The following is a 21,480-nucleotide window of genomic DNA, read 5'->3' as shown; positions in this document are numbered from 1 at the left end:
TCATCACTCATCCATTGGTGAATAAGGACTACAATATTAAAAGCATCCGCAAGACTGAAGAACATCATTCATGAGTTCTCTGTGTTAAAACATCACATTAAAAGCCTAGAACACAATTGATCCAACACAGTTCGATCTGTGGGTGTTTTCATGGATATGTGCTTTGAATAAGTCTAAGGCAAATTTAGTGATTGTAAATTTGTAAGTTCATGGTGGGTCAAAGTTGGCTACATGTTTTTTGAAGAAAAAAATTCAAAAGTTGAATTAAAGTTGAAATTGTTGTATTGATTTTAATTTGCTGTACGCTCCTTGGCAACTGAATATCCTTGGCCTTAACTCCATATTTCTGAATTACACTCTGACCTGTCAGATGGTGGTTGTGCACTACTTTTAAACAAACTGACATGACGTCAACTAATTAAAAGGAGTAAGCCATGAATTTTTACAGGCTGATATCAGAGTCTGAATTTAGTCCCCGGGGAAATTATTGATATTGATATTTAATGATAGCATGAGTGTGAGAAGTCGATATTTGATGAATCAGCCTCATATCACTTCTGCATGTCAGCTGCAATATAAATGTTGTAACTTTTAACTCCTATAATCAGTGTTTGCACTATTTCATCTGTTCCCACACCTTAGAATTTGCCTTGACAAGTTATTGCTGCTTCAGGGAGCCTATCTACCAACTGAAAATATTTTTGCTGACAGGGATGTAATGTTGATTTAGGAAACGTTCTTGGATGCAAAAATAACAATACACATTTAAAAAAAAAAGAAATATCAGGATGCCATCACTTTTACCATTTTTTGAAGGCACAGACTAGACACTCTTTGGAGAATTTCACTCTTTTCTCTCACTCTGGGCAGTGCCTTTTTCATTGCTGACTATAATACAGCACTGCCACATCAGAGTAATGCCACAGTTGCAATAACAAAAGACAGAAATTCTCTAAATGTAGGATTAGACAACAATGTTTTGCATGAAAACATTTGTCAGCGCTGAGAGCTGGAGGAGGCTCACAATGGCTCTGTAACAACACTGTCAAAATGTCATTGCATTATTTAAAAAATCCAAATAAATGACCATTTTCCTTGTCTACTATGGCTTAGGTAATGTTTTGGCAGTGTCTTTTGTCTACCGTCATGGTGCGGGGGAGTCTGCGCGTCATGTGCACCTGGAACACTTGGATACAACTTCAAAGATCATGCATGCATAACTAACATGTGGTATGGATAATTAATCGTGTTTTTTTCCGTTGGACTTGGAATAACAGTATCACGTCAACTGTTAATGACACACGTCACTGAACTCCAAACCAGCCAATAGAATTACACACACAAAAAAAAAAAAAATCATCAAAGGTGTGGAGAAAAAAGAGGACTTGGGAGTAATTTTCTGTATCTTCGCAGCCTATTTCATGCACTGACATGCTTGATAAATATGGCTCCTGGTCAGTAACAGAACTGAAAATAATTGCCAGGTTACCAAGACCAGTGGTGAAATACGTAATATGAAACATGAAAGAAAGATGAAGATATTTGACATGTTATGTGAAATATACACCACACTATAAAACATTCCAGTTATTTTCAGGACTTAACCCATAAAGACCCAAACATCCACCAAAAGCATCTACTGATCTAAACTGCTGATCCACTAATCCTATCACTACATAAATAACTGGTGTAAAATACAGTTTTTCACCTTTTCATGGTCATCAGATTTGACCCATTTGGACGTTCAGAGCCTCTGTAGTTACCATAGAAACATCGTCATCTTCTACAACATTGATTCACCAGTAAAACCCATGGAGTTGGATCAATGACAGTGGATGGACCAATACCAATGCAGGGAACTAAAAACATATGAATACCAGCAAAATTTCAGCTTGGAAAATCCTCCTTAACCCATTAAGACCCAAAAAGCCACCAGCGACCAAAACCATCTAATGATGTCAACAATGGGATATGCAATAAAATCATGTGTAATAGCGTCAGTGGGAAATTTAAATATAATTCCTGTGCAAACTGCAATCTCTTTCTGCTTGGTGTCTTGCCTTGGTCCCTGTTTTTGTCTATTTGTGTGCACTATGTGTTGTTGCTTGTTTTTCTTTTTGTATGTCTTACTTTAGTTATGGTATGATGTTATTTGCAAGCTGTTTTTTTTTTAACCTGCAAATGGGACTTGAGATGGAAATATGTCCTTAATCTCTTGTATTTACATGTAAATGTACATTATACAAACTGTCCCATTTTAAAAATAAATAAATCATTCATTAATTTTCTAAAATGTTTAATAACTTCTGAACCACTAAACCTATTAATACATGTAAATACAGTTTGTTGTTTTTTCATGGTCATCAGATATGACCATTTGGACGTTCAGAGGCTCCGTAGTTACCATGGAAACACCGTCATCTTCTACAACATTGATTCACCAGTAAAACCAGTGGAGTTGGATCAACGACAGTGGATGGAGACACTTGGTTTATGTTCAGTTAATGACATATTTTAATGAAAAAGTAACCTTTTCTTCAGTTTTTGTCTGTTTTGATACAATAACTTTTGACTTTACTCTGAGCTTTTATGAACATCTTCATGATCAGCCAATTAAATAGGAAATAGATGATTTTCACTGGAAAAATGCTAAATTTAGAGGATAATATTATAATAAATGGTGAAAAATCACTTACAAAAGGTTAAATAGAGAGAAAAAATTTATTTGGGAACTGCCACTAAAGTCACACTGGGTTAATGGGTTAAATTACGGGTTAAAAAAAACCCAAACCAAAACAAAAAAAAAAACAGGCATGAACTCAGACCCTGACGGTTTTACATTTATTGTTAGCTGTGTTAATGCTCGCAGTGGCTGCTGTGTTTTCTAATTCACCGTGGACACATGATTGCAGTTACTCTGTCTTTACTGATGGAGAAAAATCTGTTGAGGTTTTCGTGTCCCGTTGAGGTCTTGGCATTTTAATAATTTGCAGATGATTCAGAGCCTCGTTATACCAAAAGTTATCCTTGAATGCCTGAGGGAACAGCTGGCTTGATGGAAGTGGGCTTCATACCTGACCTTGCAACCAACTGTGCTGTTGATTGAATCTTTTCTTTTTTTTTTTCTGACCGTTATTGTCCTTCTGTCCATTTGTTCTCAGGTTAACAGGGTTCCAGCTGCCTTCACCCATTGTGAGTACAGGCTCCAGGCTCACACTGTGGCTACTGTCTGACTATGCGGTCAGCGGGCAGGGATTTAAAGCTGTCTATGAAGGTAAGGACTTTTTATTTGCACTTGTGTTTTTTTTTGTTTCGTTTTTAAACCACAGGAGTAGAAAATTTCAAGTTTAATGTTATTTGCTTGCACCCAATCGCTTATGTGTGTTAAGCCGTATAAGTATATTCTAAAATGTGTTTCTACATCATTACTTACTTGTCAATAATTCATAGAGCTTTTGGCTTTGTGTGTTTTGTTAAGTCAACCTTCAAAGACCTATACAGTCAGTAGCGCCACAAGCATTTACTGGTCTAAAATGTTTAGAAATTTAGAATCACAAATCATATCAATACATTGGAACAATTCAGGCAAAATGCAGTTTCTCAGCTTTTCAGTGGCATCAGATGTGACCCATGATTACGCCGTTATTTTCTGCAATTTTCACCATAAAATCCATATGGTTTCCTAAATGACAGTGGTTGTAGATGCTTGTTCTTATGTTCAGCTCAGTTTTTTCCATTTTTATATACTGTAATAACCTTTGAATTCTATGTTCTATGAACATTTACATAATCAGTCAAAAATATAGAAAAATACACGATTTTCACATGATAATAATAGTGAAAAAAAAAAAAAAAAGGAATTTGGAAGCCACCAAGGTCTTTGAGGGTTAATGAGCAAAAATACTCCTCAGTGAAATCTCTAACATATCAAGGCAAAGGAGAAATAATAGTAAAAGAGAGAAAATGGTAGACCATGACATATGCACATCTGATCAGAATTTTAAGACCAGTTGAAAATTGCATGAATTAACATTTTGCACTTTTAAAAAGGATCTAAGTAGAGTTTCAAAATGCAAAAAGAAGAAATGGGAGTGCGACAAAAAAAAAAAAAAAATGAGTGAGTGAGTGAGCAATTTATTGAAAATAGCAATTAAACTGAAATAGGCTGTTCATCAGCCAATCATAAGTTTAAGACCACAGCCTTTAAAAGACTAAAAAGCTTCCTCTCTTTGAACGTGGTCGGATTGTTGAGCTGCATAAGCAAGGCCTCTCGAAATCCACCATTGTAAGACAGTCATTTTGAAATCCCTAAAAGATCTTGAGGGTATGGAACAAAAAACTCAAGTGGTAGACCCAAAAAAATTTCACCAGCGCTCACCCAGAGGATCTGATTGGCTGTCCGTCAAGACACAGGACGAACCTCCACCCAAATGAAGGCTGTTACTGGTGCCGACTGCATCTCAATAACCATCAGACGGCATCTGCCAGAGAAGGACTATCATAGCATGGTACCATAGAGGATTAAGAACAAAAAACGTCTTCAAAGGCCTCGTCTCCTTCAGCACCACAAAATTGCCCTTTTGGACTTTGCAAGAGAGCACCAAACATAGGACATTGAAAGGTGGAAGAAAGTTTTATTCTCTGATGAGAATTAATGTATCCTTGACAGTCTTGATGGCTTCCAATGTTATGACATGACAAGGAGATCCTGCTGGAGATTTTTTCTAGGCGCCACAGTGGAGGGGGCATTGCCATCATGATCTGGGGTGCTTTTTCCTTCAGTGGAACATTGGAGCTTCAGGTTGTGCAGGAGTGTCAAATGGCTAAGGCTGGCTATGTGGAATATTGCAGGGGTCATCCCTCATGACTGAGGCCCTGGTCTGTGTGGTAATGAGTGGGTTTAAAAACAGGACAACGCTGCAGTTCACAATGACCATCTGACAAAGGACTGAGAACAGAGGAAGAACACCACTCTTTTAGACCATCCTGCGTGTTCCACTGATCTAAACCCAACTGAGAACATTTCGGGATGGATGGCATGGGAACTTAACAAAAATGGACATCAGTTCCAGACAGTGGATACCCTCCATGAAGCCATCTTCACCACATGGAGCAACGTTCTCACTAACCTCCCGGAAACACTCCCACAATAATAATAATGATAATAATAATAATAATAATAATAATAATAATAATATAATATAATAATAATAATATAATAATAATGATAATAATAATAATAATAATAATAATATATATAATAATAAAGCATGCTGAACATTTTTTGTAAGTCATCAACAAGACGGTGGAGCTACTTCTTACAGAGTCCTCTTTTAAAACTTTTATTTCTATTTTAGGGGGGTTTGGGGGGTTTTTGAGCTGTGATCTTAAACTTTTCATCAGGTGATGAACAGCAGATTTCAGTTTAATTGTTGTTTTCAGTAAATTGCTGACTCCATTTTTTTTTTTGTCTCACTCCCTTTCTTCTTCTTGTATTTTGAAACTCTACTTAAAACCTTTTAAGATCCAACAGTGTAAAATATGAATTCTTGCAATTTTTCAACTGGTCTTAAAACTTTGATCAGGACTGTATATTCCAGAGCGAACTTAGAAGCGTGCTCTGAATTAATTCTATTAGTGAATGGTTTTATTTCAATCCATCCAATCCCTCAAGGTTATCATCACTCTATTTCCAAGCCGCTTCTGAGACCTTTATCATGGTGACATGGAATGCTTTATGACCCATGGAGGAATGATATTAATGATGGCACTATTCAGTCTCATGCAGGAGGAAGGGGGACCTAGGGAGGCGAAGGAAATACATGGGAAATCACTAATTAGACTAATTACCTGACAGGAGTTTGTCAGTCTTTTTGAAATATTGCGAATGTGGGGATGTAGCTCAATGGAGCATCTTCAAATGGCTCGGGAGGCCGACGACTACATTGCGTGACTAGATAAAACCAAGACAAAGAGCAAGAAGATGTTTGTTCACTCCGCTGGGAAGCAGCTGGGCTGTCATGTTTTTTTTTTTTTTTTTTTTTTTTCTTTCGCACAAGTGGAAACTAAACAGTCAGACTTGACTTACTTGTGACCTTCGGTGATGAAATTATCTTTTGTTTTAAACGGAGCAAGTTGAAATATTTCTCTGTAATTTGTTCAAGTTAGTAGTTTCTAGGGAATCACATGCTTTACTGCTTATAAAAGTAATATACTTAGGTTATTACTGGATAATAATTTGAAAAGCAGTGTGCTTTTTAGAGTAATCATACATATTACACCAGTAAATTGACGGATAAAGTACTGTTCAAAGTTGCATACTCCACTACTATCATTTGTATTGCTCACATATGTATTAAAGTGTTTTTCAGTGAGTGATAAGGGAATTATTTTTGCTAAGCTTGTGAGAATAATTGAGTTCATTTGAAGTGACTCCTTAATAGTTTGTCGGCTTTGAAAGTGGTTGGTTAGTCAGCTTTACCCCGCAGGAGATATAATAGGCTTTGGTACCACTGAGCAAGTTTAAGCTTATACTTTCTTAAATCTGCCCAGGTAGAAATGACCAGAACAGTGTTATGATTTTAACATCTGACATCCTCTAGGGAAGGAACAGCAAGGAGAATAAAATGGAAGGGAATAAAAGATGTAGGTTTATGTATTTCAATAAAGGAAAATAAATAAAACATACCTATTTTAAATAACATTTATGGTGATTCAGTTATAGATTCCTGGGTTTACATGGTGGACTTGAATGCTCTGTGAAGTCTCCATCTGTTTAGCATTACAAAGCAGGGTAGGGGTTCAGTTTACGAGCTTCACCTGAATGCACCATAAGTCCCTCCAGCTCAGAGAGCAGCAGTAGCAGCAGCAGTAGTGTTCAACAACACCAAAACATGGCAGAGACTCACAGTTAATAGCATAGTTTGTATACAGCTTGATTGTAATTAGTCGACACAGGGAAAGTTCTGATTCAGATTATTTTTAGTGGTTCTACTCCAAAAGAGCAGGTATTTTATGGCTACACTACCCCACACCTACATGCACTCTACATGAGTATTTCTCCGTGAATGTGTCAACCCTGAACCGTGATGGGACGTTGGTGCTATGGAGACAGGTTGAGGAATATTAGAGGCCTGTTGAGAAGGAGGTGGGTAAAAGAGTGCAGCCCCATTACCTGTCACCTAGCGTACACGGCACTGGTGATATGAACTGCATTGACCCATGTCACATGGAGAGAGACCCCACTGAGCTGACATGTGGTGCTTCCCTGCAGTGTTAGAGTGATTGTTAATTGAAAAGTGTGAAATACAGGCGATACAGCAGGTATTGCACCGAGTCAGTCCACTGTAACTTAATGAACAGAGGACCACCTTCAGTACATACTCACATACAGACACTCTGCATTTGCACATACAAATCTAAGTGTTTCATTCCATATTTTTCCAAACCACAGCCTTTTTCTGTTTCTCTTCTCTTCTCTCTACTCTGTTCTGTTCCATTCTATTATGTTCTTTTCTTTGAACTTCTTTTGCAATTTCCACATGGATACGTATGGACTCTTTGACTGCTCTGTTCCTCTGAAGTCCAAGGCTCCTTGGCACAAAGGCCAGAGATAATAATCCTCCACCTTTTCGCTAAACCTGTTTTATCTGGTTCCTGATTAAAGTTAACAGCCAAGCTTGAAATCAGCAGGATATTAAGATAAGCCACAGTAAAAAAAAAAAAAAAACAAATAATAATAATAATAAAAAAATTATAATAAACAAGTAAACACAGTCTGTTTATTCTGTGACATTTGCATAGAATTTGTTATGCAAAACATTTAATGAAGCTGAGTTAAGAAATATTAATATTTTAATGCTAATGTTACTGAATTAATTCCTGCACCAGATCTATTTGTATTTTTTTATTATTATGTTTGTTATTGGCAGTCTCATACCTGCTGTCAGCAAGAGTAATGTGAAGTTTCATATTTTTTAACTATTTTTTACTATACTACTATTATACTGTACTGTACTGTACAATACTATACTATACTATACTATACTATACTATACTACTATTACTATTACGACCCAGAAAACAGAGAGAGAGGGAGAGAAAGAAGGTGCCCCAAAAGTTGACACACTGCTTTGTATAATGCTTGCTTGACAAGAAGCCACTGGCATACGGCCACTGTCTGATTTGAATAGTTCACAGTTAGGAGTATGCAGTGGTCAGCGGGGGGGCAAATCTGAGGACAGACAGACTGTGCATAATCAAAGATCACACAGTGCGTCAAGTCTGGGGGTTGCTGATATTTAGAAATTTCTTGGATGGCATTTGTAAATTCTGCTCTTGTTGCCCTGGAAAGACTCCTTCACACATACTGGATCGCTTAGTTTGACACAATCATTTGCATATGCAGTTTGTTCCACTCCATTTTGACTCATGGTGCATGCACAGCCATGTTTAATTGAACTCTGGTACGTTCGGTCGGAAAGTCCGGTTCCTTTTGAGGAGGTAGGAATGAACTCTGATGCAGATCAAAGAAGGGAAGTCTGATCCACCTAAAAACATATGTCTCAGTTGGCTTCAAGGGAACCAAATGCAGGAAGTCAACTACAACGGAACTGAAATGGATGTTGCCCTGAATTAACCAAGTGAGAGTGAGGTTTGTTCACTGTTTGCCTTGTCTTCTCCCTCAGCAAGTCTTGATGCAGCGCCCCCAGAGGCAATGAAGGGTATATGTTAGGGATGCACGATATTGGAAAAAACTGACATTACAATTTTTTTAACCCTGCGATAATATTGCAATATGAAAAAATACTCAGGAGGATATAATATCTGTGTGGTGCGATGTTAAATGCTCAAACAAATTAGTTGTGTTTCTCTTGTTTTGGCAACAGGTGCATTAAAGCTATACCTACCGATGTGGCATTTCTCACAGCACTTAGTAAAAGTTTGAACATGAACAACCCACCTCCCTCTAAAGCCCCGCCCCCTTCCTTCTGCCTGAGCTCTGAGGCTCCTCCTCTCATCTGATGCACAATGGAAATGGAGGTGGAAGCAGAGGCGGAGGTCCGGTCCGTTTTGGCGTGTCCGCGGACCCCTCCCTCAGTAATCAGATGCATCATCCACCTGCCGTGGGCCCGTGGCTCCTGTTCCATCAGTAGACCTGGTCTGTGCAGTACTGGGTCAGTGTCTTCACTGCAGTGCCCAGGGGATGGGCGCGCGCACTGTGAACGCGCGGCCTCCGCGAGTTTTCCGTGGACATTTGAGTTTATAGTCCATACAATTATCATCCTACATCATCTTACATGTGTGACACTATGTACATGTACCTGTATGAGTCCCACCGTCATAAAAGCTGAGCTTTATGCAGACCTGTTCAGTCCAGTACAGCTGACTTCCGGACTTTTATCTCCATCCTTCATTCATCAGACTCCCGTTTGTGCCCCTCAGTTGTCGTTTCTGTTCATAAATCCGTTTAATCCCGTCCATATGTGGATGTCAGTTCTATCCAAACACATCTAACAGTAGACTGTGGTCAGCGACAGGAGAAGCAGCACGAGTGAAGCGTCAGATTCACAGGTACACATATCGATGTGAGACGGAGATAATGGATCGGATGCTGGACGGCCGTAATGGATGATTGACAGGAGGCTCAGTCAGGTTCGGCCAATTATTTTATTCGGACCGACTAAATGATTGGTCAGACTTTTATTAGAAATATATGAGAATTAAACATTTTTTAGTTTCAATACCTGCTGGATTTCTTTTACATTTTAAGTTTGACACACACTTATTAGGAGATTTAGGATAGAAAGGAAAGTGTAAAAATGCCACATCATACGGTATAGCTTAAGGCACTATCAACACAGAACACATGTTTCAATATCATCCTTCTTGTAGCCAAAATAATTCCAGATAACTGATGTTAGTTTCTTTTTGGCGCCAAGATTTTCTCAAGTTCGTTGCTCATTTTTCATTGTTGTTACCAGCGACTCACTCAAAACTGATTAAGAATGATTGTGATTGGTGGATCGCTGTGTGCAGTGTGTGTCAGGTACCCAGGTTGAAATTGGATGAAAACACATTGAGCTCATTTGCCTCCTACATTGCAGGACCTGCGATGTGACTACTGCACACTTTTACACTGCGATGACGATGCTCAAACGATATATTGTGCAGCTCTAGTATATGTTATTCAAAAGGTTCGGTTCATTTGATAAAGTGCAGTGTGAAACCATACTTGAAGCAGTTGGAACCCCAGTCTACTGGACTATTAGGTGTGAAAAACGACCTCAGAGTGGAAACGACCTCAAGCTAATAACTTAGATCATGAGAAATTTTCTTTTCTAGTTTCTTAGTTTCATCATACATAGACACATACCACAGAATATACACATACACATCATATGCATTCAGAGGTTGGACTAGACAGTTTTATCTTCTGTCATTTTGATGGACAGGGTTGTAAAATTCTGTCATAACACATTATTATCCGTCATTTGAAATTAAATTTTTAATGATAATGAGACATATTAGTAGTAGTATTTAATGATCAAAAACATCTCATGATGCAGTAACTGTAGTTATTGCTGGCTGATAAACATTATAAGTACTACTTGCTTGTTGTCATCCTCCACCTCCTCAACCCTCTTTTTTTTTACCGTGTTTATCAATGCCGACACAATTACTAGGCTTTTTAAAATAACTAAGGACACTTGACTGTCCTGACATTTTTCTCTAGCAAAGAAGCATATAATTTTGGCTAAAGTCAGCTAAACAATGAGACAGACTTGACAATGAGTTATTAATATGCACACTCACCATCAGCTGAACAGGAGCTCTACTACAGGTGAACTAACAGTGAGTCGTTTGAAGAAGTATCAGTAGTCGCTTTTCCACTGGATATCTGCGCAAAACTTTACCGATATTTACTAAATGTCGAAAAAAGCAGAAGTGCGTAATGTCGGTTTTTCCATTAAATCACAAATGCAATGATTTATTTATTTATTAGCATGGGATGACACGAGAAGTCATTCCATAAACATGGCGACGAACGTAAATATGGTGTTGATTTACAGATATATTCATTATTATACATTACCACACTATCTCGTACTAAATTAAAAAATGATCGGGTTTCCTGGTGTGTCCACACATACCGCAACATGTTTCTTCTTCTTCTTCTTCTTCGCTTGTTGTAAGGTATGTCAACATCCGTTTTTTTAATTTCATCTGACTCTAGTTGCGAAAAAAGGTCTTTCCATTGTAGTTTTGTGTGATATACCATTTGCGCTACGCCCGAAAAACCACCTCTTGCCAGCACAAAAACTTTTAATCAAAAAACGCGACTTTTGGCAAAATTGTCATTTTTCCATTAGGTACATTTTTATGTGCAAGTTCTATTTGCGCAATTTGAGGGTCAATGGAAAAGCGACTAGTATTGTATTCAGTGTAGTCGTGAACGGTAGCACTGTGGGGTTATATACAGGTAGGATACTATTATGGACAGTATTTTAATCTGTCAATTTAACGGACAGCCTTCAAATTTTCCGTCTTTAAAAAAAATCTGTCAGTGACGGAATATTTTCAGTTAATGCGACCTCTGTATGTATTACAAATACAACAATGCAATTTTATTATAGTATTTATACATAACCGATATGTTTAATCCCATAAGATTATCATTGACTACTAACGTATGTCCCTACCAACAGTTATTGTTGTAGTGCTTTACTGATAATAACACTCTGTCACGCTGGCTATCTAACATAACTGGCTTAGCTATAACTGACTGATATTTTCCAGTGAGATGGGAACACTGCTGTCAGCTGTGTATGACTTAAAAACAGTCTGTCACTCAGGTTTCATAAACTGATATTACCTTTCACCAGCATTATGGTGCAACCAAACAACACACCTGTTAAATGACTCTCTGTTGACTCTGAGTCTATGATAGCATGCTCTTTTATCCCTAGATACGATTATCTGTTGTACAGTTTGTCTGGTGCTTGTTTTATTTGTGCAACCAGATTTTGCTATTTTACTATGTGCTTTCATGGAGGTTTACATTATTGCATTTACATGACATTCTATCAAACACTGTGTCCATTGCATATAGGATGTTGTTCTATTACGCAATAACAGAGTGGGAATGTGAGAGCGAATAAATAATGAATCAATAATGTAAAGCACTTTGGGTGCCTTGAAAAGTGCTATAGAAATCTAATCATTATTATTATTATTATTATTATTATTGTTGTTGTTATGTTATTGTTGTTGTTGTTGTTGTTGTTGTTAATGATAGTATTTGTATGTTGTGGAGAAAGACGATGTTTTTCTGTATATACATGCATGCATTTATCTGCATCTCTCATTCTTGTTCCTGTGTATAAACATGTGCTTTTACTGTGTTTGTGTTTACAATCCCTAAACGTCCTTCCATTTTCTCAAATGAGATAACTGTTTTTTTCTCAGCCTGATTTGGCTTTTGGCGGTAAAACATCAGTATTCAACAGCCTCTTTTTATTAGGGATGGCTTACCATCCACCATTTTGGGTGCTAGCCCATCTCGTCTATATTAGATATCTGTTCTGTTTCAGCCCACACTGCAATAAGCCTAAGTGCTGCACAGTCCATCTCCCCAACACACTCTGTAATGGCCGAGACCACTCCGGAATCTCTTCTCATCACCATGGCAACCACCAGACTCTTTTTTTTTTTTTTTCTCCCGTCTTATTCTTCTCTTCTTCATCTCTTTGCAAACTCTTTATTCCCGTTTAATCTGTAGCTATAGAGAACAGGGCTAACGGAGCTAAGGGAATTAGAAGCATTTGCTGAGCCTCTGAAAATATCGACTGGGAATAGAAGCAAAACTCTTATCTCGTGTCTTTTTTGCATCCTTGCACCTAACAATTGTATGTTTTTGCTCCATCTCTCTTTTCTTATTCCTCTTGAACGCCTTTGCCTGCTTTACCTCAAATCTCAACCTTTGTGCCTTTTTGTATTCTGCGAACTGAATGTTAGCGCTCCTTCTCCCTGTGTTGAATATTAAAGTACCGTGATGATTATCCAGTCATGTGTTGCCAAGTTTCTCCTCTGCCTGTGTCTTAGTTGCATAGTCAATGCGCCTCCCAACTGGGTCAGGCGAAGAAAACAGCCACAGCCTAACTCTGCCAACGGCTAAAGCAGTCTGCCTTCTCAGCATTAAGTCACTGCAGGTGTCTGAAATGGAAAAACGACATGCATGCATTATATTCTGAATTAATTTAGCCTACTTCCATATATTCATACATCCAACTTTAATTTAGTTTCTCATTGTATATTTTCAGTCTGTGTCTGAGTCGAAGGTGAATGTGGACCATAGGTAATAAAGTAACAAAAAAAAAAGTGCAAAAGGATGAGCAGAGTGAGTCTTTCCACCAGCCCGACCTGCTCCTTCATCCATCAGGGCTGATCTACAATAGCGTCTCTATCTACTTTCCCTCTACTGCCCCCAGCCCCCTACCCCTCGCTCGCTCTCTCTCCCTCCTCCCTATTAGCATGAGAGTCGAGGAAGGCGGGGGCTGTGTAGATGAGGGTGATGAGAGGGCAGTGAAGCATGCGTAAGTGTAGCGCCTAATTGAAAAATGAGGCTCGTCCCTTTAAGTCAGGGAGTTGATTAAATGAAAGTGGGATGACGAAGGCAAGAAGCACATTAACTCGATCAAATTCGACGATGCTAATGCGTACTTCTCCCTTCCACAATACACAGGTCGACTAGTTTTGTGTTTGCGTGGAGATGGAGCAGGATTTAACCTGCTGGGCAAACAACAGATGCTTTACTTGTGTGTCTTGCAGTAAAAATATATCTGCATTGAAAAGATGCACAAAATATGCTTTTAAAAACTGTAGCTTAGTTTATCATTCTCTTTGCCTTTCTTTCACTTCTTGATTATAATGTGCGCAGAAAACCCCAGCGTGAAATAATCGTCACTGTGGAAGAAAAAGCATGAGATAAACAAACAAAAAGTAGGAAGGTTATTGCTATTTTTGTGATGTTTGGCGATGTTTGCATTTCAATAAGAATATGACACGACTGCTGAATTGTTTGACTGTCTCTGAATCCTGTTATCTATTTTGGAGCCTGTTCTGACAGTAACCTGTAGTTTAAAGCGAGGTTGTTTAAACAGGTGCTTCCAGAGGACCTAAGTGGATGTCAAGATTTATTTTGATGCAGTTAAAGCAGCTAAACCATTAATAATAATGAGGATCTTCACAGAGAATATTCTACCATTTCAGGAGAGGTTTTTTTTTTTTTTTTTTTTATAATTATCTTTTTATTTTTTTATTTTTTTTTTCAGTCATCATTATCTTATCAGCATTTTACATCATGTACATGACTTCTATGTATGTAAAGAAAAATAAACAAAAAACAAAAACATACTCATACAGCAGCATTGACAGAAATAGTAAAAATATAGGGAAATATAAGGGAAATAACAAGTATATTTCACGTTCCATTCTTTCTATTCTTTTCCCCTGTATAAGATTAACATCGAACATTTAAAGTGTGTAGAGTGAACCAAGGGTTTATATGGGTCTATATGCACGTTACTCTCATCAAGTAAATCAGGTCGTAGTGCCATAAAATCAACCCAGTTTTTTCCAATATTTGGTGTATTTGTCTGTATCAAGTCTCATTTCAGGACAGTTTAACTAAATTGAGCTTTAATGTTAAACCCATTTCTTTTTTGATTTGCTGGATTTAAAAAGCATAGGTTATTTATAAGACTGATTCAATCATGTTGTAATACATATTACTCGGAAATTAAGATTTGTTCTTCAGCATGATTGACAAAAAACTGAAAATTCCTTGTTGAAAACTTATTAAATCAATGTCTTCTTTTCCAGCCTTGTTGAAATATCTTGAATTTGCGACTATGTAAATTAAAACTGTCTTTGCTGTTGTCTTTGAGTGACAGCTTCAGGTTTCAGAGTTTTGTGATCAATTCTGTCCCTTCAGTTTATATTTTGGTGAGCACCGAGAAACTTTCTCCCTTAAGCAGATGACTATGAAAAACCGTCAAAGTGTCAAACTCTGCAAAGATACGATTCTGCACTGTGAATATCAAGTTTACAGCGACATGAACAATGAAAAATACTTGTTTTTGGCTGGTGTGGAAATTCACAGCAACTTGATCGGATGAAGTGGTTTGAGCTTGAGTGAAATTCAACTTTTAAAGGAGTCATATTTTGCTAAACCCGCTTTTATTAGTCTTTGGTACATTTATTGGTGTATTTGGACTCTAATAGTTCAAAAAGTTTGAATTTGAACCCTCCAGGTGCTGCAAAGTTTTCTTTATATTCATTTAGGCAAAAATCGAGTGGATTTCTACAACCTGTTTTAATTCCTTCTTAATTTCTTGCGTCTATAACTAGTTACGTCACAACATTTGCACATGTAAGGTCAAGACTTCCGACGAACATTTCTCCTCGCTCAAAACAACCTTTCTGGTATCATTACTTAGAAATAGGTTTGAAGATGGACCTGTGGAGTTTAATTAACAAAGAATTCAGACCCAAGCATAGCATTTAGAGTTTATGTAGACCACAGGGAAGTGTTTTAAAAGGTGTAATTCCATTTAAAAAAAGCTAAATATCACTCCTTTAAATTGAACGTCCTGCAAGTCACAAATGCATTTATCTGTAATTATGCCAAATTAACAGTTTCTACTTTTGCAAGATCAGTATTCTCACTATCATAAAAATAAATAAGGTAATTACACCCAAAGCTGAGATAAACATATTCCCTAAAAGGAGACATATAGGAACAAGAAAAGCACTCGGAGAGCGCAGACCTCCGCCAAGGCAGATCAGTGCCCCCCCCAATCACCACCAAAATTTAATTATTTCTTCCTTGTGCCAGTATCAACATTTCCTGAAAATTTCATGAAAATCCCTCCATTGCTTTTTGAGTTATCTTGCAAACAAACAAACAAACAAACACGCACACACGTACACAAAGCAAAGTGGTCACAATACCTCCTGGCGGAGGTAAATATAGCATTTCTACAACCCGTTTTAATTCCTGCTTGTTACATCTATAACTAGTTACGTCACAACATTTGTACATATAAGGTCAAAACTTCTGGCGAACATTTCTCCAAGTACGACATAATTATTTATCAGCAGTAGCGGTTGTAGTCCATACAGACAACATGTCCAAACTTAGAGCCGATTACCTAAAATGTTCAGTTGTTGGTTGTATTAATGAGCACAAGTGGCTGAACGGGACAGAGCAGCACAGCCAACAACCTGGAGGGGGTGGGGCTTGAAGTGGCTCATTTGCATTTAAAGGGCCAGCACTCAAAACGACCTTTCTACTGCCATTACTCAGAAATAATGTTGAAGATGGACCTGTGGAGTTGAATTAATGAAGAATTCAGACCCAAGCATAGCATTTACAGTTTATGTAGACCACAGGGAAATGTTTTAAATGCATAATTCCATTTAAAAAAGCAAAATATCACTCCTTTAAGGATAAGGTAAACAAGTTTAAATACTCATGACTTTTACAGCAACTGCACCGATACTTTAAATAAATGGGCACATGACAGATTCCTTTCCATGTATTTAGTGCAAATAGCAGTTGTAATGTCATCCTTGGCCTTGTGTTCCGCTTTGCTTTACTTTTCCTCAAATCCCTCCTAAGAAGTTGGTGTTGTAGCAATCTGTGTAACTGGAGTCTGACTGCAGATACATGGAGTCTCAAGTTTCTTCACATGTATCACCAGTACTGCAGAATGTAGAAATACTCAGAAGGTACAGGGTGGGGAAGCAAAATTTACAATATTTTGAGGCAGGGATTGAAAGACAGTGTAATGACCAATTAGTTTATTGAAAGTCATGAGAATTTATTTGCCACAAGAAAATTTACATAATAGAAAATGTTTTTATTCTATGTGTCCTCCTTCTTTCTCAATAACTGCCTTCACACGCTTCCTGAAACTTGCGCAAGTGTTCCTCAAATATTCAGGTGACAACTTCTCCCATTCTTCTTTAATAGTATCTTCCAGACTTTCTGGTAATAGTTTTGCTCATAGTCATTCTCTTCTTTACATTATAAACAGTCTTTATGGACACTCCAACTATTTTTGAAATCTCCGTTGGTGTGACGAGTGCATTCAGCAAATCACACACTCTTTGACGTTTGCTTTCCTGATTACTCATATGGGCAAAAGTTTCTGAAAAGGTATGGATAATGTGTTAGGTATGATTATGACATCAATATATGTTTGGTTTCAAAACAATTGACGTAGTGCCTGCTGAGAAAAAACAACTAAATGTTCATTGAAAATTTTGCTTCCCCACCCTGTATATGTAGCTTTGATAATTTTCAGTCTATCAACCATGATTGCACCCTGGTCTGGAGTCTGGACAGGTTTATTAGTGCTATTTGCATCATGTATTTGTGTTTGTGTGTGTGTGTGTGTGTGTGCATGCATATATGTGCAACTTTAATACACTTTTTGTTGGTGTTGGTTTTCCTTTAATTTGTCACCTTTCTATGCATGCATGCAAATAATCTTCCTTTTATTGCCGTATCATTATGTTTCAGTTGAGACTTGTCATGAGGAAGTCAACACTAATGATACCACAACTACTTATAAGACTGTCACTATCATTTTTATCATTTCTATATAACTATCGGTGACGTGTCTCTTAATTCCTGTCCGTATGTTGAGTAAATATAGCACCTGTTGGAAAGGGTGTGTTTTTTTTTAGCATGAGGAAAATTATTCTGTGAAGCTTAGTATAAATATAAATATGCATGATCTCTCCAAAAAAGAAAGACAGCAGGTCTAGACGCTGCATCAAAATGTCCTGTGCTTTTTTAGACGCCACCAGTCCGTCATTGGAGTTGTGCTGTTTCCATAGCAGCACAAGAGCCTTTTGTAATTTAGATTGTAAATGTCAGAAATGTGAAAGCTGAAGCCCTAAGCGGAAATATACTGTATGCGATTAAGGCCATGTAGATGCCTCCAGACTTGGCCAGAATCCAGTTACTGTGCGCTCGAAGGCGTATTGAAATGTGTTTTTTGTTTACTGATGTTTTCCACAAATGGTGACTTGGCTGCTGTGTATTTTCATGAAAGCATAAGGGTGAAATCCTCACCTTCACTGCTGCAAAACAAGTATGTTTGTGCTTACAGGTGTAGATTTGTGGGATTGCTGTGATCAAGCAGGTGCCAAGCATCTTGATCATGGATTTTGCTACAAAACACAGGATTTGCAAAATCCTTTTATCATAATTTTCATAGATTTATCTTTTTTACTTAACCCATAAAGACCCAAACAGCCACTGGTGACTAAAACCATCTACTCATCTGAAATGTATAAGAACTTCTAAACCACAAAAATTATTAATACATGTAAATAATTGGTGTAAAATGCAGTTTGTCATCTTTTCATGGTCGTCAGATATGACTCCTTTGGACATTCAGAGGCTTCGTAGTGAATGTGGAAACGTTTTCTTCCACAACACTGATTTACCAGTAAAACCCGTGGAGTTGGATAAATGACAGTGGATGGATTAATTTTGTTCATGTTCAGTTAATGATATATTTTTCTGAAAAAGTCACTTTTTATCCAGTTTTCTCTCTTTCTCATATAATATCCCTGACCTTTAATCTGAGGTTTTATGAACATCTACATGATCAGTGAATTAAAGGTAGGAAAATATGTGATTTCTGATGAAAAAACACATAATACAGAAGTAAATTTTATCAGGAATAGTGATAAGTCAATTAATAAAGGTTAAATAGAGAGAGAAATTCATTTGGGAACTGACACAAAAGTAGCACTGGGTCTTTATGGGTTAACTTTTTTTGTGTGTGTTTCTTAACCTTCATAGCACCCAAAATTGTGCTTCAGCTTGTAATAGAATGAAATTTGACAAAGAAAGTGCTTTTAAGAAAAGTCAAAACAATTTCAGTCATTTTTGGACAACAAAACCCTGATGATTCTGGCAGAGCTGTTAATAACCGTACATCTGCCCTCACAGTAACACAGTGATTTACTGATTTTGTCACTGAGACAGCAGGTCAAATGTAGTTTATAAATCATATCAAGAACTAAACCTATCAATGTCACAATTCTTTCATGAAGGACTCAGTAATACGCACAAAAAAGTTATATCTCAGATGTACAAAATTAGATTTGAAATGAGATAATTGTTGGTAGAACATCTAAGTCAAAGTATTAAGTACCTGAATTAGGGAATCAAGCATTTCATCTGTCTCTGTTACATCTCTCTCCGGAACTGAACATTAAATTAACCACAAAACTCTATGTGATTCTTGGTCTGGTTTTTATTATTTAAAATCTTATTTTCCCTTAAAGTCAGTAAGTACATATGAGCACCTGAATGTCCACTATTGGAGCCATGTTCTATTGATATTGATAATCTGTAAAACGTCTTATTGGTGCCAGTTAGTCTGTCTATGCATCTGTAATATTTAAAACATAAATCAAATATATGCTTTTCTTATTAACGAAAAGTCAAAATGCAACCGAAGTGTCACTTTTTTTTTCTTTCTTCTCATATTTTGTTATTTTTATTTTCTTAAACTGGTAATACACAGCTGACAGCTTTTATTTTGTTGCTACTGTGTTGCTATTGCTATTGTTTTTTTTGGTTGGTTTTTTTTTTGTTGTTGTTACTGGTTTAACACAGTTTTAACCACACATATGCATTTGTCTGTCTCTCTATTAAGTTCCGATGTGGATATACAGTCACGGAAAAAAATATTAGACCACCCTTGTTTTCTTTAATGCCCGGTACAACTAAAGGTACATTTGTTTGGACAAATATAATGATAACAAAAATAGCTCATAGTAGTTTAATTTCAGAGCTGATATCTAGTCATTTTCCATGTTTTCTTGATAATAACCAAAATCACTTCAGTTCTTACATCAATAACTATGGCATCGTACTGCCAAAAACAGTGCTTTTAGATAGTCCATGTTTTCTTTTCTGTCTGTTTTAGTCATATGATACACACAGGAGTTAGTACTTGATTGCATAACAACTGTTTTTGATGACTTTTGATGGTCTAAGAATTTCTTCCCGTGACTGTATGCGAAGTATGTACAGCAATAACAACAAACGTTTCAGGGAAGAAAAAAAAAACAGCTTCAATAAACTAAAGTGGCAGTATTTAGTGAGACCTCTTTGTGCTTAATATGTCTTTAAACTTTGTTTTCAGACAATATGATATTTATTGCATACTTTTTCTAATGTTTTATCCCAGGTTTCATTCAACACATGTCAGATGTGTCTGTTTGTGCTGCTTCTTGTCATGGGGTCAGGGGTCACATTATATAGTAACTTTAACTTCTAGAACCTATTTAGTTTAGGGTTTTTTTAAAAGGCTGTTCCCTAAGTTTTTCTTGTATCTGAATAAATAAATATGTATGCTCATTTCAACCCTGCAAAACCAACAAAGCTAGAGGTGGACTAAGATTTTTCACAGTACTGTAAAGGTGATAATGACAAATACAACAACAATCACCATAAATGCATGCTAATACAGAAGCATAGGAACATTAACACTGCAAACAACCCATGATCCAATGCTGGGTGTGTGAGAGGGAACAGGCATAGGTGAATGTGAAAAAAGTCAACATCGAGTCTCTTTCTGCTGGTTACGCATACGTATCAGGTCCTGTAGTCCAACAGTATATTTAAAGGCATTAATTGACATTTGTTTGACCATTCAAGATCATCTTAGGTCAAAGGTTGTGTCATCAATCAAGTCGTAATACGAGTATCATCATATTGCACACGCTGTTAATTTCAATTTTAGAGTTTGGGCTTTATAAAAACTTCTTGTAGAACTGACTATTTTTGTGTTTCTTTTCCTCTTGCTTGTACATGTTTTTAGCTGGATAGCCAAAATCTACGGTCTGGGTTTAACCTTTCAAGGTCACTCAAGGTCAAAGGTCATCGCACCAAATGAAAGCCCATATGTGACTGACTTCCTATCTATAGCCAATAGTAAATATATCAATATCTTCAACTGTTTTCAACTTATAGCACTTTGAAATGTGTCCCATTTTAAACCAATGCGGATTTTTGAAATTTCAGAAATTCATAAAAAAAAAATTAAAAATCAGTATTTCCTAATTCTTTGAACAAACTTGGTAGACCTTACCCCAAAGATGTTCCACAACAAATATCAAGTCATTCTGACTGAGAAGAAGAAGATTCTTGAAAAATTGTTTACCAATGACGGACAGATGACAACTGACACCAATAGTTCAGTTGTTAGTTGGACTAAAAAGTGATGAAAAATTGACTTACGAGGTTTCTGCCCAACAGCGATGATATGTGACATTTTGGACCAGGAACATAGAACAGGTTGCATAACATTAGATATATTGCCCAACTCTACTTATATGAATGTTTTAGTTAATGTGGGGCTTCTGTCTGAGGGAGAATGCATC

The 21,480-nt window shown here is 37.0% G+C and overlaps 1 pseudogene; it reads left to right on the top strand.

Moving 5' to 3' along the window:
• The window catches only part of LOC115428144 (CUB and sushi domain-containing protein 2-like), a 118,829-nt pseudogene that overhangs the window by 42,647 nt on the left and 54,702 nt on the right, over positions 1 to 21,480 (top strand).

Source organism: Sphaeramia orbicularis, chromosome 11 (genome assembly GCF_902148855.1).
Source record: "Sphaeramia orbicularis chromosome 11, fSphaOr1.1, whole genome shotgun sequence".
Lineage (NCBI taxonomy): Eukaryota > Metazoa > Chordata > Actinopteri > Kurtiformes > Apogonidae > Sphaeramia > Sphaeramia orbicularis.
Note: the sequence above shows the minus strand (reverse complement) of the source record. Positions and strands in the feature narration are given on the sequence as shown.